Here is a 22,875-nt window from a genome sequence, read left to right on the forward strand (position 1 = left end):
TGCATAGAAGTCAGGGTGGACTTCCCCTACGGGGCCTCAATCTGTCCCTCTCATTAGATCTGCATTACATAATGTCTTCCCACTTTGGACTGGGCTTGACCATGTGACTTACTCCGGCCTATGGAACAAGGAGGAAGCGGGGACAGTGTACCAGCTCTGGGAGAAGACCTTGAGACATTGTGCTTGCTGCTTGCTCTTTTACCCTGGTTGCCATGACGAACAGCGTGGAAGATAACCTGGGAGTCCCAGAGGAGGCTGAGAGGGACCAATCCAAGAGCTGTCCCCAAAGGTGAGCAACTTCATCAGGCTCTCCATGTCAGTTGGACAGCTCATGCCCAGTCAAGCCTGCAGTCTCGGGAGAGATTGATAATCGTCCGCTGCTTTGAATTTCTAAATTTGCAGATGGTACCAGCTGGGTTATCTTGCCTGAAAATGCTTATAGCTAACACATTTTCTTGGAATCTTAAAAGCAAAAATGAAAAAGAAAAATTTCAGGATTTTTCAGTGACATAGCTTTTGGGGACTATACTCATTTATGCATATAAATGTCTTTTGTAGTGAACTACTTTGAAAAACCAACTTACAAGGACTATTTTAGTAAGTTCAATCCATGTTCTTATGACTATACTTCTAAAAGGTAAAAATCAGCTTTGGGCCATCGAGAGATAGTAAGTTCAGTGACCCACTTGCATGTGGCCAACTCTGGTTTGACATTCAGAACCACATATGACTCCTGGGTAGAAGTGACCTCTGAGCCCAGAGCCAGATATAAGACCTGAGCATTGCCTGATGTGGTCCCCAAGAAACAAAAAATCACAGCTTCTTTGGATCGCTTTCTCAAGCTGCACAAAAGTGAACTCGAAGTGGATTAAAGACCCTGATGCAAGATCCCAGATCATAAGGCCCCAGATCACCAGTTACACTGAGGAAAATATAGGCAAACACTCCATGATATTAGCTCAGGGATTCTGTTCCAAAAGCAAGAAAAACAAAAATCAAAATTAACGCAGGGGCTACATCAATGGAAGTTTCTGGAGCTATGATTAAACAAAAAGAAACCCTCTCAAATGGGAGAAAATATTTGCACACTCTACCTCTGGCAAAGGGCTAATATTCAAGACTTATAAGGAACTCACAAAACTCAGCAACAAGAAAACAACCACTCCGGCGAAAATGGGGAGAAGAGCTAAACAGAAACTTCACCAACACACACATACCACACACACACACACACACACACACACACACACACACAAGCACATACATACAAAGGTGCATTTAAAAAATGCTCATTATCAGAACATAAAGACCAAAATGATAATGAGCTATCTCCTCTCGCCTGTGACAATGGCCTGTGTCCAAAAGATCAGAAATAACAAGCATGGGCAGGGAGGTGGAGACAAGGGAACCTTCAGTCTGTGTTGGTGAGAACATAACCTGGTTCAGTCAGCCACCATGGAAATAGGTGGGGAGACTTCGCAAAATATTCAAGGGCCAGGGCCAGTATACATGCAGGAGGCTGGGGCTAACTCCCTGGCACCACGTGGTCCTCTGAGCATCTCTGGAAGGGATTCCTGAGCACTATACAGGGAGAGTCCACTGGATTTTACTGGGTGTGGCTCCAAACCCATGAAAAACAAAGTAGAACTATCATATGACTCAGCCATACCACTCCCTTGTGTTCTTTCTAGCCAAAGAACACAAGACACCAATCTGAAAGAGATGCATCTATATCAGGGCCAGAAAGAGCACAATAAGTAGAGCAGATGCCAGGGAGGCCCAGTTTTGACTCCCGCACCATACGGTCCCCTGGACACCAACATGAATGGCCCGAGTCCCCACTGGGTAGAGCCCCCAAAACAAAACAACAAAAGTACATACATAGATCAATGTGCACTGCTGCACTTTTTACAATAGGCAAGATTTGGAGATAACCCAAGTGCTAAATGATAGAGGAAGAGATAAAATGTGGTCCTAGATACACAACAGAACTCCAGCTGGAAGATAAAAATCTGCCTTTTGCTACAATATGGATGGAGGAGGAGGGCATACTAAGCAAAATAAGAAGAAAGAAAACTACCAGATAATCTCATTCGTGGTTGGGACATAAAGAAGCAAAGCAAGGGAACAAAGCCAAAGAAAAACAGGCTCCTGGCCTCTGACTGCAGGGTGAGACTATGAAAGGAGGTGGGGCAGAAGAGAGTGGGAGAGTGGAAGGGGTCTGGTGTCCAGAGGACAGTGGGTGCTTCGTGGTGGGTTTGGTTGGGTGACACATTCTGAAGAGGTGAGAAATTGCATCCCTAAAAATACAGTTCCATAAACAAATATAACCATGCTTTAGAGACACCCCCTAAAAATGGTAGTTCCCTGGAGCAACGAATTTACCATTCTGTCGTAGGAATGAGATCAAATGTGTCGCAGAGTTTAAGGTGGCAATTAAGCACAAAATCTACAGAATTCTTGAGCTTCCAGTTAAACCTGGAGCTTTAAACACACTTTTCTCTCTATGCTTTTACCCCAAAGTGAACAGGAGACAAGCAACTACACATCAAAGATATCAATCTGGTTTTGAAAGCTGGAATGCATGACAGGTGAGGAAAGGAAACGGCGACACTTGAGCCTGTCTGGGGTGGGGGTGGGTGCAGTCAGTAGGGGCATTGGAGAAAGAACTGGGACGCGGGCACCAGCCAACACACTGAGATCAGGACATATGGGTGTGAGCAGTGAGTTGGGGTGGCTTTCTTTATGTAATTCCATCTCCATGGTAAGATTCTTAGATAACCATCTCCACATTTTTGTTTCTTACAGTAGACATTAGCTATGCGCGCGTGCACGCGTGTGTGTGTGTGTGCGTGCGTGCGTGCGTGCGTGTGTGTGTGTGTGTGTGTGTGTGTGTGTGTGCAGCTGGGAGCTGGCTGTGCTGAGGACTCTGTGATCAGGGATCATGCTTCATGGTGTTCAGGCAAGGCAAGTACCTTACTCCATGCACTGTCTCTCTGATCACATTGTCCACACTCTTAGATAACCTCAAATATGCAAAGTCAAGAAATGGTACTTGAGGGGCCAGAAAGATGATAGTACAGCAGGTAGGGCACTTGCCTTACAGATGGCCAACCCGAGTTAGATCCCTGGCACCACATATGGTTCCCTGAACCCCACCAAGAGTGATCCCTGAGTAGTGAGTCAGGAATAAGCCCTGAGCACAGCTAGGTATGGCCCCAAACAAAACCCCCAAATATTGCGTTCTAAACATTTTAAAATCACAATGCATCAAGAATCAAAAGAAACTATCAGAAGACATGAACCAAGAGCCTTACTCAGGAAGAGAGAGGGATGGAGTACAGAACTGAGGATAACAATACCATTGCCTTTCCCTTCCATAAGCTTTTATGAAGTGTCTGCTCTGGGTGGGGCAGTGTCTAGAAAGATACTGAGAAATGATGATGAGCAGTGAGACAGTTTCTTCCTTCAAGGAGCCCCTAGTCCCAGTGAGCTTGCGTATCTGAACAACTTTACTGTGGCTTCTCATCTCGTGCTCACTGTTCCTCTCATCTCCCAGGTTACGGACAGCAATCAAAGGAACAAATGGTTTCATCTAACTCCAAGGTTATAGTTTCTTTTTAACTTTTAAAGGATTGTTCAGAAAGATTATTTCTTACAGATAGCACTGTTAGACTCAAGAGCATGTGAAGAATAAAGGATGGAATGAAGGAAGGAAAAAGGGTTCATATAAGTGTCCACAGGGATCATGTGGACAGAGCTGGACTCCCACTGCTTCAGTGAGACTCGCCGAAAAGTCAAGACTGTCTCTAATCTGGGGCTGGAGCGATAGCACAGCAGGTAGGGCATTTGCCTTACCGTAGGCCGACCCAGCATCCCATATGGTCCCCCTGAGCACTGCCAGGAATAATTCCTGAGTACATGAGCCAGGAGTAACCCCTGAGCATCACAAGGTGTGACCCAAAAAGCAAATATATAAATATATATATATATGTATATATATATATATATATATATACTGTTTCTAACCGAAGGTTCTTGCTCAAGCACCTGCACCTGCACACAGCGGGCACATAATGACTCAGCCCTGAGATGGACCCTGAGTCCCTGAGCAGGAGGGAAGACTGATGCTGCTCACATCCTCTGTCACGGTCACAGTTATGGTCCTCCCATTGTTCATCGATTTGCTCGAGTGGGCCCAGTAACGTCTCCATTGTGAGACTTGTTGTTACTGTGTTTGGCATATCGAATATGTCATGGGGAGCTTGCCAGGCTTTGTCGTGCAAGCGAGATACTCTCGGTTGCTTGCTGGGCTCTCCGATAGGGGCGGAGGAATCGAACTCGGGTTGGTCATGCTGGCTTCGTGCAAGGCAAACGCCCTACCCGCTGTGCCATCCTCTGTAAAACCGAAAATTCTTGCTGACAACTCTTCACAGAAGGACTTGGCTACCTTTATTCCGGGGACCGAGCAGACTTCTCTTGGGACCGATTAATCATCTTCCCTGAGCAGGTCAAATTAGAAGTCTTCTAAGAGATTGTAAGTTTATACAGCCATTAAAAAAATACAAAGGCAAAGAGTGTTGGGAAGGAAAGGCACATTTGGGAACAGAAATGCCACTGTGTTGGTCATCTCCGGTGTCAGGCTGACCAGCTCCAGGCTCCTGTCTCATGGGTGGGAGAAGACGCTGCCTAATGATTGGCGACAGGGACCACCCCCCCTCACCCCCACCCCCGGCCCTGGAAGGAAGTGAAGTACGTGAGAGGAAGCACGCCTGGCTCAGCACAGAGGCCAAGGGCAGCCTCATTTTGCACTGTGAAAAACACATCAGTAAGCACACACAGAAACAAAATTAAAATACCCCAATTAGCATCCAGGCCTTGGACAGGGCCCAAACACTAGTGAACAGTATACATGATTTGCAAACGTTTGAATTTCTCAGGTGCAATACAATTACAAATGATACAATCCATTCACTATTGCAAGTCAGGCTTTATAGCCACCCCCATCATCCTCATTTATAATCAATCTTATAAACCAGGAGGCAAGACTAGTTCCATTTTTATAGATGTGGAACCTGAGCTCTGGGGAATGAAGGCACTATCCAAGGTCTCACATGCTAGTGAGTATAGACGTTTCTGTGTGAACTAAAGGTTTTGTGAACCATTAAGAGCTTAATCTATATGTTGGGTCCAAAAAGAACATGTTTTCCTCCTGCAACCCCCCAAATTATACAGTTGTAAGGCCTGAGAATGAGGCTCAGCACTTGATTGCCTGCCTTGCAGGTGTGAGGCCTTGCATTGTATCTCTGACACCAACCACACCACACAGCGTGATCCCCAAAACTACTGCTATGATCCCCACCAGTGTCACTTATGGTGCCAAGTGCGTAACCCGTGACAACACAAGAACTGAAGACAGGAAACGGGGGAACACATTTATAGGAGGAAAGTGAACTTTCTTTCAGAAGAACAAAAAAAAAGCATTGTCACTTAGCAGTCACTGTGACTGGCCAAGAGGGTCTTGAGGACCAGAGCATCCGAATCCCCACTGGAGACAGGGTGAGAGGTAACCCGAGGTCAAACTTGTGCCCTTGAAAGTGGGAGGTCATCTACATCTCAAGAAGCCACCAGGCCTTCCACAGGCAGCACCCTCAGTTCTTTCCCCACTTTTTTTTTTTTTGGTGGGTGGAACCCAGCAGTGCTCAGGGTGTTCTTCCTGGTGATGCACAGGGGATCATGTGGTGGTAGGAGTCAAACTTAGGATGCATACAAGTTCAAAGCATGTGCACTAATCCTTTAAGCCATCTCCCTGGCCTCAGCACCCCAAACTTCCTTAGGTGACGGTATCCTCTGGCATTCTGCGCCCTGCCCAGGCCCTATCCAAATTCTCCAGTTGGGCAATTGCCTTGCACATCTTTAGAAGCGAGGTCAGGTGCTACAGGTCCTTCTGAAAGTCGATTCCAAATGGAGGGGTGTTTGGCTGGTTTTTGTTTGGGGGACACGCTTGGCAGTGCTCCTGGCTTCCACCAGACTCTGTGTTCAGGGATCACTCCTGGCAGTGCTCTGAGGACCACGTGGTACCAGAGATAGACACACCTTCTGCCGCATGCAAGACAAGTACCTTCTCCCTTGTACTATCTCTCCAACCCTTCAGAGACATGTTCCAAACAGCTCCCAGCACCTGCCTTGTTCGGAGCCACTCAGTCATAAATGAAAACCCACAGGACGTGTCTGAGCTGCTTCAAGGCCAAGTGCTGGGAAGGTGCTGCCCCTCCTGCAAACAGACTTCCCCAGTGAAGCTGCCAGCTGCAGCCGGAAGAGTAGAGTGACGGTGGCTGAAAGTCAACACCCAGGTGAGGCCAAAGCTGCCAAAGCGAAGTGACTAGTGAAATTCAGGGGTCTGTGGGTGCCGTGAGTGCTTGGAAAGCAATAGAAACCAGATAGAAACCAGGAGAACAGACCGTTTGAACCGTTTCAAAGTAACCCACGGAGCAAGAAGCACAAAGCAGATCTGCTAAGTGCCAGCTAAAGGGGACAGGCTTTGGGGGAGGGAGGGAAACTGGGGAGACGGGAGTGGAAGGAAGGTCCCACTGGGGGTGGGATTGATGTTGGAATACTAGATGCCTGAAAGAACTGTATTGTGAACAGCTTTGTGAATCAAGGTGCTTTAATAAAAATGAAAGGCGAAGAAAATCACACACAGCTAGAGATATGCTGGCCACAGAGATTACCTACCCCACTCCTCACTCACAGCCCCTCAGGCCAGGAGCAGCCCCTCCAGTCAATCCCCACCACCGCAGGGTGGGGGCTCCTGGGTCAAGAGGGACCAAGGTGAGCACCAGTAGACGCCACATAGATAGTGCCCTGCTTCCTGCTCTAAGTGGCTTGCTTAGAGCTGACAACTGTCTGTTTGCACACAATCGGTGGCAAGTTATGCCTTGGGGCTCCCCAGCTCCCCACCTACTTCTCCATCAGAGCCTACTCTAAAGGTTGAGGCTATAGGGGCTGGAGCAATAGCACAGCGGGTAGGGCATTTGCTTTGCACGCGGCCGACCTGAGTTCGATTCCCAGCATCCCATATGGTTCCCCGAGCACCGCCAGGAGTGCAGAGCCAGGAATAACCCCTGTGCATTGCCAGGTGTGACCCAAAAAGAAAAAAAAAACAGGTTGAGGCTATAGACTTAATAATTCAGAATATGGGAGATCCTAAATGCCATTCCTTTCCCCAAAGGGGCAAAAGCAACTTGCTGACTAACACTCAAGGTGGTTTCACCCGGGATGAGTACTGGACAGGTTTTTCTGCTTGAGAAGCCTTCACAGTGGCCTCCGTTGGGAGTTTGGCAAGGCCAGTGGCCAGTGGGGAGCCATGAGTGCGTGGCCCCGGGCAGCCCGGGGAGGAGCCACTGTGCATTGGGTACTGGTGACAGCAGTGCCCTGGGAGCTTCGGGGTGGAGGTGGGGGTTTCCCATTCCAGCAGGCTCCCTATGCATGTGGCCCTCCCACATTCCCAGGAGATGTGTGTGCATCTGCAAACACTCGCTCTAGGCATACTGTTTAGAGCAGGAAGTAAGTCCCTGTGTCCCTGTCTCCCACCAATAGCATCTGACGAGCTCCTGCTTTCCAGGAGTGCCGGGGACAAAGAGGACAAGACTCTTCCTGAAGAGGGAAGGATGAGAGGGTGGCGTGGCAAAGCCTCTCTGTTTCATCAGCCTCCCCACCCCCCCGGTGAGAACAGAGACAAAACCGAAATGCAGTCAAACAAGTCCATGACCCTTCTATTTGGCCCAGGGATGTACATAGTGGTAAGTCCATGCACATGGCGAGGTGGGGGGTGGGTGGGTCAAAGGCCCAAGTGACCTTCTATTCTTTTTTTTTTTTTTTGGAGGTGGGGTTGCTGAGTAGGTACTGTAGCTTAGAGCTTGGACCACACCCAGCAGAGCGTAACAGTGCCTTCACTCTGCTGCTACTCTCTCTCTCTCTCATTCTCTCTCTCTCTCTCTCGCTTGCTCGCTCGCTCTCTCTCGCTCTCTCTCGCTCTTAAAACACAGATAATCTAAATATCTGGCCGCCATTCCCTAGGGAGAGTAGTTTCAAAACAATGCGAAGCCGTGAAAGCCCCTACGTTCCAAACATAAGGTGAGCTTGTTTTTGAGTCTCAGAATCATTTGCCAACTTCCAATTTCAGCACGGCTGATTTAATTTAGTTCACTGTTCAACTGTTCTAAGGACATGAGTTCTGCGGAATCCAGCTGGCAGCGAGCGGAAAGACTCCAAAATACCTAAAAAAGTACATATGGAATGGAACAGAGGCTAGCTGAACAGCAGAGAGAAAAGGCACGAGACATTGTCCTCCCCGGGCTGGCCTAGAAAACTGGTTGCAAGACCATGATTTACTCTGTGCAAGAGTCTCTCTGTCAATGTGAGATTTTCCCAGACGTGCCCTCACTTTCCTGTGAATCAAAACTAAAGCCCACTCTTTTCACAGTGCAAGGATACCAGAGGACTTCCACCGTTTCTAAACAGAACCACCAAACCAGAGGGGACATTCTAATTTTATCACCAAGACAACCCCTTTCAACCGGGACGAGCCACAGAATCAGTTTCCAACACTAAAGATCAGAAATAGTATATCCACAGATACAATAAGTGTGATGTCATTCAGATTCAGGTTCTATCTTGGAGCGTTGAATCCCACAGCGTAGCAGAGAAACTAGAGCCCTTCTTGGTCATTGGGTGATGCTAGACTAAAAAAAAAAAAAAAAAAAAGGTGTGGGAGGAAGAAAGGTTGGATCAGATTCTTGGCTTCTGGCATCCCTGGGGTCGCTGTCGGCATTAAACGGATTATGCTGCTGTTTCTCAACTTTTGTCTTCCCACTAGATATCTTGGGCTGATCGATCAAGAATACTAAATCACATTTCCAGATATTTTCCATCGACAACTCTCTTTCCAAAGAGCGTTCGCTTTCAGGAGGCGACTTCAAGGCCCCAGGAGCCGCCGTGAATCATGCGCCCGTGACATGGGTGCCAAGAGACCGTGCGAGCCTCGGCCCTCCCGGCAGGTGCAAACACGCGTAGCCGCGTCCCCGGGGAGCCTCCCCACCAGCCCCGGCCAAAGGCAAACGGGAGATCGCGGAGGTCCTGCGTGCCCGGGAAGGGTGACTGCCCATCTGGAACGGAATTTCCGTGAACCCCTGCACTTTCTCCGGGCCCTGGTTACACTGTTATCCAAAGAGGTCAACGATCGGGAGATCAGAAGGACCAACGCACAGAGTGACACGGGCCGCGGGTGCTGAGGTGCCTCTGAGGTCATCGTGCCAGCTGTCAGTCCCGGGGGGGGGGGGGGGGAAGCGGAGTTGATGGGCTGCTCCCTCCAGAACTGCTGTCCCCCGAGGAACCAACTGCCCCATGAACCCCAACCAGAAGGGCAGGGAGAGCAGTCACACTCTGCACCCCCTTTCAGCCCCCCCCCTCCCCCAGAGTTCAAAGACGTGAGAGGGACGAAAGGACGTATGTCAAAGTCACGCTATCCTAGAGGTGCTGTCGTGGGAGGGGGCCATGGAAGAGGATGAGCACTCCTGAGATTTGACATCATCGCCAAGGACTCCTTTTAAAGTGCTCCCGCACGCCAATCTGGCTCCATCTCATTGCACTCAGCTGCTACTTCTGCTACAAAGCAGTTGTCTTTTTTTTTTTTTTAAATCCTCCCCACATGCACATCGGCTGTGCTATCCTAGAGAAACTCCACATCCCAAATACCAGCGTGGTCACCCATCAGCAAATCAGCAAGCGAACAGAGTGGCAGAAGCACAGAGACTTGTTTTACCCCTAAGGAAAGCCTGTGGTGTCTCTCCCCATCCCTGAAAACCCCGGGTACCCAGACAGCCCCGCAGGGGGACGAGGGGTCTTAGGACAGAGCCAAACCTTGGTGGTCTTCCTCAGCCTGAAGAGGGTCCATGGGCTCCGGGGCTCCCAGGCCAGTGACGACAGGGACAGATCACGGGACCTAGGCTTCTCTTCGCCAGGACCGACCGTGCGCGCTCGTCGGGGGACAGGCTCGGGCGCTGGCCGCCTGCCCAGAAGTCTGTGGGCTGAGTCGGACTCCAGGAGGGGAGTGCCACGCAGAGGGTGTGCCCCAGCCAGCGCAGGAAGAATGAGGCACTTCCTGCACCCGCGGAGCACCTTCCCTGGGGACTCCTCATCCCCCGGTGCTCCCTCCGCCTCCTACTGGTCCCCAGGCCCGGCCCTCCTCGGACACCAGCGGCCGCCACCAGCACCCCCCTTCCCTCACCCCACGCCACACCTGCAGAAAAGCGTCCTCAGTGCCAAGGCAAGACACGCCCAGAGAGTTCCTCAGCTGTGCCTCCCCGCGGCAGGATCCAGAATCCAGAGTTGGGTCACTGCTGTTTCCCGGTAACTCAAATCCACGAGACAAAAGACAGCAAAGGGTTGATTCATTCCCCCCTCCATTCCGCAGCCTTCTGCCTCCTCTTTTCACTTAATGAATTATATCGTCTCAGCAGATGGGCTTTTTTGGTACTTTTTTTTTTTTTTTAAATACTAGGCTTTAATAGAATTACTCTAATTCGGGGAGGCTTCCTTTACTCTCCGCCTGGCTGCTCATCAGGATTTTAGTCGCTGGCTGGCCAGAGGCACACACAGACTTTGAGCCTTTGCATGCTAGGGTCAGGGCAGCTGAGAACAATGACCTCATCCTGCAAGGCTCAGGAAAGAGGCTTCCTCCCACCCCCTTTCCCTCTTTCGTCAGTCATGCCCCGATGCTGGGCAAACCTGCCACGGTCCAAGTTTACTCCCGGTTATTTAATTAATTAATTATTTATTTATTTGCTTTTTTGGGTCACACCCAGCGATGCACAGGGGTTACTCCTGATTCTGACCCAGGAATCACCCCTGGCAGTGCTCAGGGGACCATATGGGATGCTGGGAATCGAACCCGGGTTGGCTGCATGCAAGGCAAACGCCCAACCCGCTGTGCTGTTGCTCCAGCCCCGACTCCCGGTTATTTTTGAACCCTAGGGCTGTTCTCAACGGGAACGGAAAAGTGAAGAAGACACAGTTTCCCTGCGGGAGAGACACTGAGGCCCCACGTGCCCACCTGGGAGATGCCACGGCTGAGAGGGGGCGGCAGGAAACGGGCGGAACTGAAGCGTGAGAGTTGAGTGCTGAGAGATCCACGGTGGTACCAGCAACGGGTGCAGTGCACCGTTTTAATACAGAGTTTGCTGAAGGGAACTTTCCCGGCCTCCTCTCTTCCCTGCCTCCCTGCTGCGTTTGTCTTTGTGACGGCTCTGCCCCATCCCCATTCACACAGCAGCCCCACCTCCTTGTCCCAGCACAGGCCCCCGGCCTGGAACTTTCTGCCTGATAACAGTCCTCCTGACTTGGCTCAAGTACCCGGCGCCAGACAAAGGCTCCCCACTGGCCCGCTGGTTGATAAAATGCCTGGCATGCGCAGGGCTGTCATATGCTTACAGCAGCGTTTCTCGCAAGCTCCTGATCATGCCCAATGCCTCACCACACATTCTCTGGACCATGAGTTCTCTGTGTTTGCCCTCACGGTCGTGGTGGTCTCAGGCTCCTGATGATCGGGACCGACGTCTTCCCGAGCGGTCACTTCTCATCCATGTTAGCTTTTCTTTCTGATGTGATAGGCACTCGGCAGCTCAGAGGAGGACCTATCTGGGCTTGGGGGAAGGGGTGAAGGGGCTCCCCCATAGCCTGCGTTGCCTTCTCTTCCAGAGGCCCTGGCCAGATTCTGCTTTAAAAGCAACTTCAGTCCATACCTTGCCTTTCTCAAGGCAGGACAAGGGAGGCTGGAGTGGGGGAGCCAATATGGAAACGTGGACTTTTTTTTTTTTTTTGCATAACTTAACCAATAAGATGGCCCCTTCTTAGTCAGGGTCCTCTGAACTTGACCTGTTACTTGAACCAGAGACGATCAGATTGGCAGTTCTTTTAGGATCCAGAAACAAACTGCTCAGAACACAAGACTGCCTTCTAAATGAAATGGCAATGAGGCTTTGGAAACTCTGAGCTGAATGCTGGCTGAACTTCCCTTGACATCACCCAGGCCCCGAAGGAGCAGGACCATTTGCCCCAAACATGCTCCTCAGAGAAGCGAGGGCTACTTGGACACAAAAGGCACATGGACCTAGTTGGATCTGCCTGGCTGCTGAAGCTACTCTCAACAGAGACTTCACAGTTCAACAAGCTTCTCAGAGACTTCCCTGAGTTCCTATAACTCTTTAAGAATGAGGCAAGAGCACTGGCTGGGAATGCCACTCCAAGAGCAGAGCTTTTAGAGATCAAGCACTTCACAGTGTCAATGAAAAAATACATCAGCGACCTGCCCGAGTTCCCCACAGAACAGAGCTGGGTAACATGTATACACTGAACCCTTCTACCTCACTGTGACCCAGCCAGGCCACCAGGCCACTGTGCCACATAACAGACACGATGCATCATCTCAGGCACATGGTGGCTCTCACAGCAGACTGTCAAACACCTGACCCAGGCCTGCCTGGCAGTGGCGGGAGAGAAAGCCTCTCCTGATAAATTTATGATGGGCTGGGAGGGAGAAATGACCAGAGAGGCATGGGTGCTGACCTCCTCTTTGAAACTAAGCAGTAGAGACACAAAGCAAGCAAATTGAATTCCATAAGAAAAACGATTCCACTGGGAAAGATGAAAAGCAAATTTCTGAAAAGGTCAGACTCAATTTAGGAAGAAAAATCTTCTAGGGCCTCACTAGAAAGGCATCGGGGAAAAGTTAAGTATGGGTTTGTCATTTCCCTTGAGCCTGCATTTCGATATTACTCAGTTATTAGCCCCCCAAACTGGACCAGCAGTGTGACTCCAAGGGAAAGATAAATTTCTAGAACTTTCATTCACTTTTACACAGGAGAAAAATCTTGATGGAGGCTGAACCAGAAATGGTCTTCAGAGTACCCAACCATTCCTGGGCTGGTAGGTACAGAAACGGTCTATGGAGTACACAGCCACTTCTGGGCTGATGGGTCCAATTTCTACTTAAGGTGCCCAAGCACATCCCATATCCTTGGTTCTGTGACTCTGAGAACACAATTTTGAGGACCTTATTAGGTAATGTGTATATATATGTACACATGCATATGAATCTCATAAACTGCAAGGGGAAGGCTGGCCTCTGCGAGGGTTCATCCAGCGGGCAGGGAACAGAGACCCCCTTACTCGTTACTTGCAGTCCTCTGAGCTGGGTACCACAACCATCATCATCTAGTTTTCAAGAAGAGACAAATGAAAGTGAAGTTCAAGAGACTTCCTAGGTCACCCAACTGAGAGATACAGCTGGGCTTTAGACACAAACAAGGGGAATCAGAGATCATCCTCGTCAGGCTGGAAGTCCTTCAAGTCCAAGGAGATCATTAAAGCAGAGAAGATGCCCACGCTGACTGTAGGCTTGAACTTACTTCAGGGGGATCCAAAACACACACTTTAGAGTATAGGAAAATCAGTGGTGCCCCATACACAGCTGGAGGCTCAAGCCTCTTTATAAGAGAAGAAAACCAAGCTGAAGAGAGAGAGAGAGAGAGAGAGAGAGAGAGAGAGAGAGAGAGAGAGAGAGAGAGTGTCATTTTCCCTCAAAACCAGAACCACAGTTCACAGTAGGGGGCAGGGTTTGACTTCAGCTCTGCCCTGTCTGAATTCCAAGCATCCTGAGCTGTGGCCAAAAGGCCCTACCATGCTTAAGTCTCTTCTGTGTCCTTCTGTTGAATGAATGCAATGACCAAGTGACCGGTGTCAAGACTGGCATCTGTGTGAACCTTCTCAAAGGAAGAGGGGATGATTCGAGCAGAATCCACTTGGGGGTTTCCAGGAGGCACTTTCCCTCTCACCACTGCTGCTGGGAGGTGGGCACTGACGGCTTCTGTTTTGCTCCTCCCGGTCTCTCCCCGTCTGCCCTGACTCTCTTGCCAAGTCAGTTCGGCTCCACTGGAGGGGATCAAAAGGTATTCTGTATTCCCCACGAGGGGACAGGCATGGCTTGGGAGAGACTCATTCGATACAAGCCAACTGTACAAATGAGAAATGGGATGATTCCAATCTCTGTGCCTTTATTTTTATTTAGTTATAAGGTAAAGGTAAAGGTAAAGGCCCTCCCGTTGATCGTCGATTTGCTCGAGCGGGCCCAGTAACGTCTCCATTGGAGACTTTGTTGTTACTGTGTCTGGCATAGCGAATACTCTCGGTAGCTTGCCGGGCTCTCCGAGAGGGGCGGAGGAATCGAACTCGGGTCGGCCATGTTGGCCGCTTGTAAGGCGAACGCCCTACCCGCTGTGCTATCGCTCCAGCCACCCATTTAGTTATATTTTTATTAAAGAATGCACGGCAGAGCCTGGCAAGCTACCTGTGACGTACTCGATATGTCAAACACAGTAACAACAAGTCTCATGATGGAGATGTTACTGGGCCCGCTCGAGCAAATCGATGAACAACGGGAGGACCGTTTTATTAAAGAACTGTCACAGTTTATTGAGTTATTGATAGTTGAGTTTTAGGTATATATGTATATATACAAACATATAGAGAAAGAGAGAGAGAGAGACTCACTGTGAGATAGACCATTACAAAGCTATTCATGATTGGGTTTCAGTCATACAATGCTCCAACACCCATTCCCCCACCAATGTACATTTCCCAGCACCAACGTCCCCCGTTTCTCTCCCACCAACCTCTACCACAACCCCTACCTGCCTCTATGGCAAACTCCTTTCTTATTTCTCTGTCTCTGTTTCTGTTTCTGTCTCCGTCTCTCTTCTCTGTCTCTGTCTCTTTCTGTCTGTCTATCCGTCTGTCTGTCTATCCCTCTGTCTCTTTTAGAATCTGCAATATAGGTACTAAGAGATCATCATCATGTTTGTCTGTCCTGAGATGGTGGAATCCAGCCAGGAGGATTCGTGGGGATTCTGGATTGTAGAAGTAAATAACTGCCCAGAGATTTGCTCGGGTGGACACTGGGCGAACCAACTCCCCTCTGATGTGCCCCAGGTTGTTCAGCCTTACACTGGTCTGAGGTGAACTGCGGCTTTTGATCTCCTTTGAGGTTTATTTCTGAGTCTCTGAAGCAAGGCCGATACAAGAATGCAGATGGCTGAGCTGGAAGCTCAGTGGGTGACTCCCATGTACCTAACTTTTGGTGGTTTAATTTCTTGGAAAACCTGGTCCTGAGTTGCTGGAGTCTGGCCAGAATCATGGCAGAGGTTTTGGAGTCTCAGGAAGCCCTAGGGCACCATCTGGCTGCCGATGCACTCGCCCTGCGGGTCCAGACTGGCATGCAGGTAACACCACACCCCCTGGGCCCCAGTGGCAATGGCAGCAGCGGCCCTGGCAGGGACCAGGACTGGGGTCAGGGCTGCTACTGTTTGCAGCTTGGGGACTTTGGGGAGGCCGCAGCCACCAGTCCTGACAGAACCTGGCGAGGGGGCACACAAGCCCATCCTCAGACTCCAGAAAGTTGATGCTCAGGGAGGTCTTCCTCTGTGACATGCTGCAGGTGGCACGGGAAGAAATGGCAGCAGGACCACCCACTGGTGACTCACCACTGGGGCCTGATGGTGGGAACCCGGGGTGCCTCACCCCAGCTCCGGGACCTGCACTCCACAGTGGCGCCAAATTGGCCCCAATGAACCCTATTAAGTCACTTTAAAATTCTGCACCTACCCATAGTGCCAAGAGGCCAGGAAATGCAGTAGCTCTGCCTGCTGACCACCACGCCTCTGCCATCCTCACGAGTCCCACCCTGAGCTGGCACCTGGTCAGAGAATAGCTCAACACCAATCCCACTGGCAGTTTCAGCTTCCCCCCACCAGCGCGCCCATATCCCCTCCCCTCCCCAAACCCCACCCCATCCCTGACTGTCAACTGAAACAGCACACTACAAAGTGTCAGTGGTTGTCACTAAGAGCTCAGGTTTTCAGTGTTGTTGAATCCATGTTTGGGGTATGGTCTCTGTGCCTTTAAAAAAAAAGTTGCAGTGATGAAGTACGAAAGAAGGAAACAGATCTCAGAACATCGAGATTCCACCTTTCTTCTCTGTGAGAGGACTAAGTTCTTTTTGTTGCTTTTGTTGTTTTGGGCCTCATCGGGCAGTGCTCAGGGTTGACTCCTGGCTCTGCACTTAGGGAATCACTCCTGGAAGGGCTCGGGGTGGGATGGGGGGGAACCATGTGGGGTTCTGGGAATCAAACTTAGATCAGCCATGTGTGAAGCAAGTGCCATTGCCACGAAACTATCCCTTTGGCCCAAGAGGACCAAGTTCTAACTCTCAGGTTGGGTTCCCTCTAGCTCCTGAGTGACACTGGACCCAGCAATGGCGAAGCTCTTCACACACAGCTCAGAGCTCTGGAGAATGAAGAAGGGCATTTACTGATGGGTTGGTGGGGGGCTACTTTGTAAGACTTTGTGGAGAGCTGGAGAGCAGATAAAGCACTGAGGGGCCACAGCTGCCCTGGAAATGTTACTGCATCAACTCGTCTTCCCCGGGTCTCTCTCATTCAGATTCCACTCTCCACTTTCATTGGGACAACTTGAATATAATAACCTACATTATTAAATAACCCTACCTTGTTAACAATTTACTGGCAGTAAAACATTCAGACCTAGTCTTTAATAAAAGCAACCACTTATGATCTCATGCAAGCTAATTATTTCAAAGACTTTCCAATTTGCTTTTGAAAACATGCATGGGTTGTCTCGGCCTGCTTTCAACTTGCGCGTCTTCCAAGATGACTGACTTTTATCCAGTTAGAAAGTCACAAACAGGGATAGAAGGAATCAGAATCGGGGAATAACAAATGCCCAAAGGCAACAGAAACTGGGAACTGATTTTCACTGTGAAGTTGACTGAGGGGGAGGAGGGTGGAGGCTGGGTGCCTGGAGGGGCGGGATACTGGGACAATGATGAAGGGAAGGGAATACTCTGGTGCTGGGATGTTTCATGCATGTAACCTTACTGGTAAAGTGTTATAAATCCTGGTGCCTAAAAATAATTTCTTTCTAATCACAAAACAAAACATAGGAAGAGAGCAACACAGAGTGACACGCCACAGAGATGCCTCCAGAGCTCAAAGTCACCATCCAGTTAAAAAAAAAATCAAATTAACCTCAGCTGTATCATTTAAAATTCTAGAATTCCTGGAGCACATGGTCGCATTTGTGACCGCGCCACATCTCATACTCTATACCAGTGATAAACCAAAAGTAGCACGCCATATTTAATGGGGTGTAAAGTAGAAGGCAACCAATCTTGGTGAGAAAAATATATATATATATATACATAAGCACACAAAGTTCAACCTCTAGCAACATCTTAGTAATCTCTCATACAAGGGCTTAATGGCTCCAGGGTGAAATACAACAATCTTCATACACTTTCCTCTAAGGAAACATCTTTGGATTATTTTTAGTGAATTATTCATAACAAGCAATACAAAATAAATTATTTATGTCCTGCTTTGGGGGCAGGGCTCGGGGTCGAGTTGGAAACATTTGAAGTATGGTGGTGGAAAGGTATAATGGTGGTGGAATTGGTATTGGAATATTAAAGGTAATAAATGATTGTGAACAACTTTATAAAAATAAAATAACTTTTTTAAAAAGCATAGCAAAAATCTTTCGATTCTCTCAAGTGTAAGGGGAGGGGGGTCAAGGCCAAATGCCTTTCAGTAGCCAAAGATGTCCAAGAGTGGCCTTCTGATCCCCACTCTCTCTCTCTCAGCTCTGGGCACAGATGAGAGCAACAAGCCTTGATTGAATTGCCAGCCCAGTTGGCTGAGAATTTCTCACAGAGCCCCCAGAGCCTCCTGTACATGGGAAAGTATCCGCCTCTCCCCGCCCCACCCCCAGTACTACTACTACTACTAATGGGCCAGAGAGATGGTACAGGGCTTAAGGGACTTGCCTTGCATGCAACCCATCCTGGTTTGGCCCCTGGCACTGCATAAGGGTCCCTTCAGCACAAACAGGGGTCACTCCTGAGCACAGAGCCAGAACTAGCCTATGAGCACTGTAGGATGTGGCTCCACCCCCTTCCCCCAACTCAAGAGCAAACCAAACCCTCCTCTTACTGGATAGACCTGAGTACGTGGATGAGGACTGGGGTAGGGGTGGTCGTGAGGGGCTATGTGTGTGGCATTTGGGTCTACACCAAACCGTGGCTATGACCATTCCCTCATTCTGGGACTCAGGATCCAGCCCTTGCTCTTCCTGGCCATTGCTTTCCTTCTTTGTCCCATGAAATGACCAGATCGGGTGGGTTCTTATCAGTGTGTGTGTGTGTGTGTGTGTGTGTGTGTGTGTGTGTGTTTAGTGATGGATTCCTTGCTCTAAATAGGATAGGTTGCAGAGACCCAGAAGCTGAAGCAGGTGAAACTGAAATTTCCCTGGTGGAAGTTGGGGTGCAGCCCAAGATCACCCTTCCTGCCCCCGATTCCTCACCAGTCCCCAGGAGGCCTCGTTATTCTGCTTAGGAGTTTGAAAGCAACCAGCCTTGTTCATCTAAAGATGCCCGCTCACTGCTGCCATCTGTGCCCGGAGCTGAGAGAAAGTGTGGGGGTCAGAGGGCCAGTCTCAGACATCTCTGGCTGCTGAAGGGCATTTGGCCTTGACCCCAATTTTGGTTAATAGGTTCTGAAAGGTGTCCTCAGGATATCTTTAACGTTGACTTGTTTTCTTTTCTAATTTAAAAATCTCTTTATTGGTCTTTGGGTCATACCTATCAGTGCTCACAGGCTCATTCCTGGCACTGCGCCCAGGGATCACTCCTGGAGGTGCTTGGGGGTGCCAGGGATCAAAATCCAGATAGGCCGTGTGCATAGCAAGTTTCCCTGCCTTCTGTACTATCGCTCTGGCGCCAAGTGATGACTTGTTTTTGAAAAGTTTAATAAATACATGTTGTTTGTTTGTTTTCATTAAGAGTGTCAATTAGATTGCCCTCTTACACTTGAGAGAATCAAAAGATTTTTGCTGTGTTTTTTTTTTTAAATCAAACATTGGGCCACATCCTACAGTGCTCAACGGGTCTCCAAGTCTGCTCTGGGGATGCTCAGGGAAACCTCTCAGTGCTGGGAACCCAAACAAGGTTAGGTGCACACCGGGCATGCCCACAATCAAAGTGCCATCTTCAAGTCCCCTGGCACCAGTATCTTAAACACAGAGATGCAGGAGTGCAAAGGAAGAAAGAACCTGCCAATCTGAGATGAAAAAGACAAACACGCCGAAATTTCATAAGAAGAAACAGAGAACAGTATTTAGTTGAAAAGAATCACACTTAGGTGAACATCCCTGGTCCACTGCTTCCTTGCAGCCTTCAGTGGGGGTTCAACCTGGGGCATGGGGTGCAGCCACTCTCGGCACTCACCACAGGTCACCAGAGAGGCAAGCTGGCAGTCGGGGAGAAAAGCTGGGGACATCAGGCAAGTGCTTACCCACTGTCCTATCTCTCTGGTCCCAGGGAGACCGGAGTTTTAAACATCGAGCCATGCGTATGCTGGGCTGTGCGATTCTTCTTCGAACCGGAACTTCCAGATGATTACTGTCGCATGTGGAAACTGGTCCTTATCAGCCCATCTTTGTGCACATCCCACACAGCATGGCCGGCACACCCTTGCGAGTTCTCCTCCTGCCAGGCGCCCCGTCCTCGGCCCAAGCTCCATACCCAAAACGTCCAAGATGCAGCAGCGTGAGCCCAAATCCGCCCGTGACGGAGAGTCGACATGGGCTGGAGTCAGGGATCCTGGCCCAGGTCCCGGGGAAGCTGCCCTTGCCCGTTCTGCAGGGAGCAAGATGAGTGCCGGGAATTGCTGATTCTGCCCCCACGACCCAGGGCCACCGCAGCAAAACACCACAGGCGGGGCAGCTTAGACAACGGGAATTTATTCTCTGACAGCCCAAAAGGGCCACACATGCAAGACAGGGTCAAAGGGTCAGCAGGCTTGGCTTCGGAGGTTCTCTCTCCCTCTCTCTCTCTCTCTCTCTCTCTCTCTCTCTCTCTCTCTCTCTCTCTCTCCCTCCCTCCCTCTCTCCCTTCCTCCCCCTCTCTCTCCCCCTTGCTCCCCCTTTCTCTCTCCTCTTTCTCTCTTCCTCTTTCTCACCCTCCTTCTTTCTCTCTCTTTCTCTTTCTCCCTCTTTCTTTTTCCCTCTCTGTCTTTCTTTCTCCCTCTCCCCCTTCCTCCCACTCTTTTCTCTCCCTCTCTCCCTCTCTCGTTCTCTCTCCCCCTTCCTCCCTCTCTCTCCTCTTTCTCTCTCTCCCCCCTTCCTCCCTCTCTATTTCTCTCTCTCTCTCTCTCTCCTTCTTGCTCTCTCATATTCTCCTTTTCTGAGGCACCTGGGCCATCCTTCAGCTCCAGATGCTGAACGGTGCCTTCTCTCCATTCTCACCAGGTCCCAGGCCTCCTCCAAGGCCCCCAGGTTTGCTCTGCACACAGACTCGCCTCACTTGCCTTCCCAGACACATGACAGGGAGGGGAAGGGGGAGGGGAGGGAGGGGGAGAAAGGGGAGGAGGGGGAGGAGGGGGGGGGAGGAGGGGGAGGAGGGGGAGGAGGAGGAGGAGGAGGAGGAGGAATAGTTGTTCTAGGTCAGACTTTTACTCTCAGCCCCAGGGAATGTGAGGAATGCCCTTTGGGGCCTCAGGGTCCAGTCCTGTAGTGCACCTCTCCTGCCCCTCTCATCCATCACCAGCTTCTGTGACGTCACTCCAAGCTGGGTTTAAACAGATGCACTGACAGGCCAGGAGACACTCCAGTCTTGAGGGTGAACGCTAGCATGTGCCAGACCCAGACTGGATCCCTGGCACCTTGTGAGTCCCCAGTACTTCTGGGTGTGACCCTGGAGGCCCCCAACTGGGCCCCAGCAGCCTGACACCCTCAACCCCTAAAGTCAATCAGGACCTGATTGTTGGGTGCCCCCCACACCCCACCCTGGGGGCCTCCAGAGTGAGTTTCCTTCCTCACAGAAGCGCTGAGGTGGCACTTATATAAAAAGGACCAACTTGTCAATAATAGTTGAAAAATGATCATTTGGACAGGAACTGAGTGACTGAGTGTTGAAAGTAGGTAAAGGAATAGAACCTGATAGCCTGTCATTATCTGTATTGCAATCCATAAGTCCCCTAAGGGGAGCGGGGGAGAGGAAAGAGAGAGAGAGAGAAAGAGAGAGAGAGAGAGAGAGAGAGAGAGAGAGAGAGAGAGAGAGAGAGCCTGCCATAGTGGCAAGCAGGGCGGGGGGAGGGAAACTGGGACCATCGGTGGTGGGAAATGTACACTGGTGAAGGCATGGGTGTTGGAATGTTATATGACTAAAATCCAATCATGAACAACTTATTGAAAGTCTTTATCACTGTGATTCAATTTAAAAAATGAAAAAGGGTCTGAGGCAGAGACCTCACCACAGAGCACAAAAGGGTATGAGGAGGGACATATGTGCCCCAGCCCTGAGGAAAGGTATGGAACAGCTGGTCTGGGTCCCACCCAGGGAACTACCTAGAAGGCCACGCCCAGGACAGGGGGAAGGTCTAACAGCCTGCACACACTGATGGAGCCATGGAGGTCGCCACAATTTCTGATGTTGTGACTTGATAAGTTTTCTCTTACCCGCCTGTCAGCTTGAGTCTCCAACCCTCTAGAGTCAGATAAAAGAATGCCACCTTCCTGGGGCGTTCCCGAGGCCATGTCCTAGGGCGTCTGCTTTGAAGTGAGATTGAGTTTACTGGCTCTTTTTCAGGGACCTCACCCAGTGTCACAAGACACAGTGGTGTGGGGCCACTGGCTCAGTGCTGGAGGCCACCAGGGCTGCATCCCACACTATCTGTGACCTCCAGGCGAGACCCCAGGGGTTCCACCTCCTGGAGCTCAGAGCCACAGGGTGCTGGAGTTCAGGGTCTTGAACATCCGAGACACATAGCCTCCCTGTTAAGCCATACTCCCATCAACCCTATTTGGTTGTAAATTTAATTGAGGTGGGGAGGGGGTGGGGGAGGGAGATGCCTCCAAATAGCCCAGGACACCTGAGTCCCTCTGCTGTTGAGGCCAGTGAGCCCTGGGGCTACTGCAGTTGTGCTGGGATGGAATTTGTATTTCGCTTGGGGGAGGGGGCAGGGTGGATTTGGGGTGACACCCAGCAGTGCTCAGAGGCTACATCCCATCTTAGTTCTCAGGAGTCACTTGGGGTGGTGCCCAGGGGTCCCTGTGGTACCAGAATGAAACAGCCTCAGGCATGTGAAGCCTTTGAACAATCTCAAGGGGCCTGTATTTGAGGGTGTGGTTGAATAGTTTTCATTTGATTTGATTCCAAATTAATTCACAGTCTCCGAGGTACTTACTAAAAAAGAATAAGAGGGAAGGGGAGATTGGTTTAGCTGAAAAACTACTGATGAGGGCTGGAGAGATCACACACACCTGACTCGAATACCCTATGCCACAGTTGGTACCCCAAAACCACTGCCAGGGGTCACTTGGGAACAGAGTCAGGAAGAGCCTCTGGGCACAGCCAGTCCTAGCCTTCCTCCCAGCATCCAAATGATTCTGAGCTCCCCACAGTTGAAGCGAGACGCTTGATCAACACCCTCTCCTACGAGAGATGATACAAATCTCAAAAGCCAAACAGAAAATGTCAAGGGAATCTCCCAAAAGGCAGGCAACACAGGAACAAGATCAGGAGTGGGGGTCCCAGTGCACACACTACAGGAAGGACCCCCCACACACACACACACTGCATGGGGCCCCAGAGCCCTGATGGGAGCAAATACTTCCCTGGGAGTAGCCCACACCAGGCAGCACCAGGTGGACCCCTGCAAAATATGAGACTGAAAAGAGGGACGAAGA

General features: G+C 50.1%; 1 protein-coding gene across 2 annotated transcripts in view; it reads right to left on the reverse strand.

Annotated features, from left to right (window-relative positions):
• Positions 1-22,875, reverse strand: part of ABLIM1 (actin binding LIM protein 1) — a 318,451-nt gene that overhangs the window by 219,802 nt on the left and 75,774 nt on the right. Inside the window, exon 1 of one of the 2 annotated variants that reach the window (XM_056120595.1) lies at positions 9,922-9,943. The exons of the other annotated variant lie outside the window; for it this stretch is intronic. The gene's annotated coding sequence lies outside the window, so the exon portion shown is untranslated. Of the gene's footprint in view, positions 1-9,921; positions 9,944-22,875 lie in introns of those variants that run through there. 2 annotated transcript variants of the gene reach the window in all.

This window comes from Sorex fumeus, unplaced genomic scaffold, assembly GCF_029834395.1.
Source record: "Sorex fumeus unplaced genomic scaffold, SorFum_2.1 ptg000043l, whole genome shotgun sequence".
NCBI lineage: Eukaryota > Metazoa > Chordata > Mammalia > Eulipotyphla > Soricidae > Sorex > Sorex fumeus.